Here is a 5323-nt window from a genome sequence, read left to right as displayed (position 1 = left end):
TTTTGTGGAGCATGGGCCTCTAGGGTGAGGACTTTAGAAGTTGTGGCTCGCAGGCTTAGTTACATATAGATTCCATGTGGAATCTTCTTGGACCAGGTATTAAAGCCATGTCCCCTGCATTGACAGGCAGATTGTTGTCAATCACTGAACCACCAGGGAAGTCCCATATATCTATATTTATGCCAGTACACTGTCTTAATTTCTGTAGATTTAGAATTTATTTTGAAATTGATAACTGTAAGTCCAACTTTTTTTTTTTTTTTTTCAAAATTGTTTGAAGCAATTCTGTTCTGGGTCTTTTGAATTTTTAAATGAGTTTTAGGATCAGATTGTCAATTTCTGCAAAAAGGTGGCTGGGATTTTGGTTCACTTGCACTGAATCTATTGATCAATTTGGGGAAGAACTGCCATTTAAGAAGAGTAAGTCTTCTAATCCATGAGTATGAAATGTCTCTCCTCTTATTTTAATCTTCTTTAATTTCTCTTAGCAATATTTTATAGTTTTTTCTTCCAGCTTCACTGAGATATAAGTGATATGCAGCATTGTGTAAGTTTAAGATGTCCAACATAATGATTTGACTTAAATATAGTATATGGGTCTTATGCTTTTTTGTTAAATCTAGTCCTAAGCATTTAATCTTCTTGATATTATTGCCAATGGAATTCTTTTCTTTTCTTTTTTTATTAGCACTGTTGTTGTTGTTTAGTTGCTAAGTCATGTCTGACTTGTTTGCCACTGCATGGACTGTAGCCCACCAATCTCCTCTGTCCATGGAATTTCCCAGGCAAGAATACTGGAGTGGGTGGCCATTTCCTCCTCCAGGGGATCTTCTTGACTCGGGGATGGAACCTGCATCTCCTGCAGTGTGAGGCAGATTCTTTACCACTCGAACCACCTGGGAAGCCTATGTTGATGCAAAAGATAAGATAAATGGTTTTCAGGTGAAAGCTCATTACACATTTTTGCCCTTCTACTTAAGAGATTTTACAGTTTGGTTAGTCTCTCTTATCTTGCATATCACTATCTATGAAATGGGGTTAAAATGTATTTTAGTTGCTCTGGATCCCAGCTCTCAGAGCCTCAGGAGACTCTGCCCTTTGAGGGGTATTCCCCTCAGAGTGTCACCATGGCCAACAAGAAGGGGTGCTGGAGGTGGGCCATTGTTAGCAGTGTCAGTACGGTTCTAGTGTTTGCTATTGCAATGATCCTGGGCTTCTCACTGCAGAAGCGCACCGTCCCGCCAGGCTATGAACAGGATGGGATCTGCTGCTCTGACGCAGACATGCTGGGCTGCCTGCTAAGTCTGGGTCAGATCAGCCAAAGGGACGGCCTGCTGGTCACCTGGTACCACGCTGCCAACAGCAAAGAGCAGATGAAGGCTGCCCTCAGCAGCAGCGTCATGATTCTGGAATCAGATGTCACAACAGAAGGGTGTGACACAGTCGACGAGACAGGGGTCCCCATCACGGTGCACCCCCCAGCCATCTACAGTGACAACACCTGAGAGCAGCGGCTGGAGGCTGTGCTGGCCTCTTCCGAGAAGGGCATCAAACTAGACTTCGAGAGCATCAAGGCTCTGGGCCCCGCCCTGGACCTCCTGCGGCGGCTGACAGAGGAGGGGAAAGTTTGAAGGCCTGTGTGGATCAATGCCAACATCCTGAGGGGTCCCAACATGGTCAAACCAATAGAGGTCAATTGAGACCAATAGAGGCCACACAGTTCCTGGCCTTGGTCCAGGGCAAGTATCTTGAGACAACCCTGTCTCCAGGCTGGACTACCATCTACCTGCCCTTGTTCCCAAATGGGACATACACCCAGACCACGGTGGAGAAGATGCAGGAGCTGGTGGGAGCAGCGCCACGGAAGGTGACCTTCTCCATGTGGCTTGTCATGGCCAGGGCCACCCGGCCCCACTTCAGCTGGCTGCTGGGCCAATCTGACAGGTACAGCCTGACAATGCGGCAGTCCGCCTCAGATCCCGCGACAGTGGATCCAGGACAACACCGCCACCCACCAAGTCTGCTGTGACTTCTTTGAGCCTCTCCTGTATCAATTCAAGCAGCTTGCCATACCTCACGGAAGCAAAGGTACTACACCAGGGGCAGCCTGATCCCTGCTCTCCAAAACCCTGGAGATGAGGGTCTGAGAGTGGAGTGACTGGTTCCTGACATCCAGGGCAATGGAAGCACAGCAACAGTGTGGCTCCCAGACTGAGAAGGCATGATCCTGCTGGACGTGGGCCTTCAGGAGCCTGCGGCTGGGGATCCCGTGCCCATCGTCCACGCCCCAGATGGCCATGCCCTGATGCTTGAGTCCTGCCTGCAGCAGCTGGCCATACGCCCTGGACGCTGGGGCCCGCGTTTGCACGTAACAGAGCCCACCACCCTGCAGCCATCCCTGGCCACGCTGGCCACGCTGTGCGCCCTTGGCCACCTGTCTAGGCCTGTGGGAGTTGGGGCCACAGTCTCCCACAGGAGTTTTATGGTCCCTGGCTCCGTGACTGGCAGGGAGTTGTTTACAGCTGTGGCCGAGGTGTTCCCCCATGTGACAGTGGCACCAGGCTGGCCCGAGGAAGTGCTGGGCAGTGGCTACGGAGAGCAGCTGCTCACAGATACACTGGGGCTGTGCCAGGGCCTCTGGCAACCCGTGTCCTTCCAGCTGCAGGCTGGGCCTCTGGGCCAGAGTCCCGCTGGAGTCATGGTCTGGCTGCTGGCAGCCTTCTCCCGGGCCACGGTCACAGTGGAACACAGCCCTGGCCAAGGCCACTATGCGTCTATGTGGGCAGTGCTGCTGGCAGCCAGGGCCGTGGAGAAGACCCGAGTCTACTACAGGCTACCCTGGAGCTACTGCCAAGACTTGCAGGCAGATATTGGCAGACATTGAGCACCCAGGAGTGCTCGCCTGGTGGACCCTGGCTTCCCACGGGGGAGGCAGGAGGGAATAAATGCCTCTGCTTCCTCAAAAAAATATATATATTTTAGTCCTTTTGTTGTAAGGACTAAAGGGGAATTTGTAGGTAAATGTGAAGGAATCAAAATTGTGATCCGTAACTGATAGTTCCCCTCCACTGAACAGGATCCTCTAGAATGAACCTTGGAAGGAGAGTGCTCTGGATAGTAAAACCAGGATAGTAAAATCAACTCCTTTTCATCTTTTTTTTTTTTTTTCGGTTGTGCAGTGTGGCATGTGGAATCTTAGTTCCCTGACCCGGGATCAAACTCACATTTCATGCAGTGTAAGTGTGGAGTCTTAACCACCCAGCTGCCAGGGAAGTCCTTAAAATTGGCTTCTTTTAATTAACAGGTTCTCTATCACTTCATTTCTCTTACAATTTATCCTTTGAAAACCCATGACCCATGGAAAATAATATTCCCATGACTCATAGAGATCCTCCAAACCTGAAATTTGCTGATTCCATACTTTTGATACAATTGGGCATGCTCCTCTATCTTATATACTTCCTGCACACTGGCAGTTGTATCTAGAGGCTTGATCAGATTTAGCTTTAATGTCCTTGGCAAACTGGAGATGTTGCATGCTTTCATCAGAGGCTTGTAATGTCTGACTGTCCCTTTATTTCTGTGTGTGTGTTGCTTGCAGCTGTTGGTGCTCATTGCCGAGGATATTAATTTGTGATTGCAAAATAGTGCTATTGTAATTCTATTACTTCTTTTTAATTTATTTGTTGAAATGTTTTTGTAAAGAGATATTTACCTTTATATGGTTACTTAGTGATTCATTTCTTTTCAAAAGTTTGGACAAATGTTTGATTTTTGCCTTTGTTTACCAGTTCTCAAAATAAGAAATTTTCTATCCTTTACCTCAAAATGTGGTTAGTTTTTAAAAACATATTATTGTGACTTTATGTCCTTAAACATATTTGATATGGTTCACTGTATTCTAATTACTATTCTTATTGAAGCACAAATTAAGCTCCAGATAATATTCCTTAGGAAGTGCTCATGCAAATAATATTCCCTGACTTCTTGCTTATTACTAATAAAGTTGATTTGTGTCCTTTACACTTGAAATTTAGTTTTGCTGGCTATAAAAATCCTTCACTTGAAATTTCTATTTTGTTTATCTTGAATGTTTTCCTCCTTTTTTATCTGCACAGATATGAGTCATAAAGTGTGGCTTTCAAAGAGACTGATGATTTTTAACTTATTTTCTTTGAAGAAACCAGCTTTTTGCCTAGATGCCTAGAGACTTTTTTCAGTAATTTATTATAGTATATGCCTTGACATTGGTTGTTCTGGGTTCAGATTTTCAGGTTCAGTTCAGTTCAGTTCAGTTCAGTCACTCAGTCATGTCCGACTCTTTGCGACCCCATGAACTGCAGCATACCAGGCCTCCCTGTCCATCACCAACTCCCAGAGTCCACCCAAACCCACGTCCATTGAATTGGTGATGTCATCCAACCATCTCATCCTCTGTTGTCCCCTTCTCCTCCTGCCCTCAATCTTTCCCAGCATCAGGGTCTTTTCCAATGAGTCAGCTCTTCGCATCAAGTGGTCAAAGCATTGGAGTTTCAGCTTCAACATCAGTTCTTCCAATGAACACCCAGGACTGATCTCCTTTAGGGTGGACTGGTTGGATCTCCTTGCAGTCCAAGAGACTCTCAAGAGTCTTCTCCAACACCACAGTTCAAAAGCATCAGTTCTTCAGCACTCAGCTCTCTTTATAGTCCAACTCTCACATCCATACATGACCACTGGAAAAACCATAGCCTTGACTAGACGGACCTTTGTTGACAAAGTGATGTCTCTGCTTTTTAATATGCTGTCTAGGATGGTCATAACTTTCCTTCCAAGGAGTAAGCATCTTTTAATTTCATGGCTGCAGTCACCATCTGCAGTGATTTTGTTGGAGTCCAGAAAAATAGTCAGCCACTGTTTCCCCATCTATTTCCATGAAGTGATGGGACCAGATGCCACGATCTTAGTTTTCTGAATGTTAAGCTTTAAGCCAACTTTTTCACTCTCCTCTTTCACTTTCCTCAAGAGGCTCTTTAGTTTTTCTTCACTTTCTGCCATAAAGGTGGTGTCATCTGCATATCTGAGGTTATTGATATTTCTACTGACAACCTTGATTCCAGCTTGTGCTTCCACCAGCCCAGCATTTCTCATGATGTACTCTGCATATAAGTTAATTAAGCAGGGTGACAATATACAGCCTTGACATATTCCTTTTCCTATTTGGAACCAGTCTGTTGTTCCATGTCCTGTTCTAACTGTTGTTTCCTGACCGGCATACAGATTTCTCAAGAGGCAGGTCAGTTGGTCTGGTATTCCCATCTCTTTCAGAATTTTCCACAGTTTA

General features: G+C 45.8%; 1 pseudogene; it reads left to right on the top strand.

Annotated features, from left to right (window-relative positions):
• The first annotated feature begins 1127 nt into the window (after positions 1-1127).
• On the top strand, positions 1128-2884 carry LOC120860928 (annotated as a pseudogene).
• Positions 2885-5323: the final 2439 nt, after the last annotated feature.

This window comes from Oryx dammah, unplaced genomic scaffold (genome assembly GCF_014754425.2).
Source record: "Oryx dammah isolate SB20612 unplaced genomic scaffold, SCBI_Odam_1.1 HiC_scaffold_11210, whole genome shotgun sequence".
Lineage (NCBI taxonomy): Eukaryota > Metazoa > Chordata > Mammalia > Artiodactyla > Bovidae > Oryx > Oryx dammah.
This window is presented reverse-complemented; position numbering and strand designations above follow the sequence as displayed.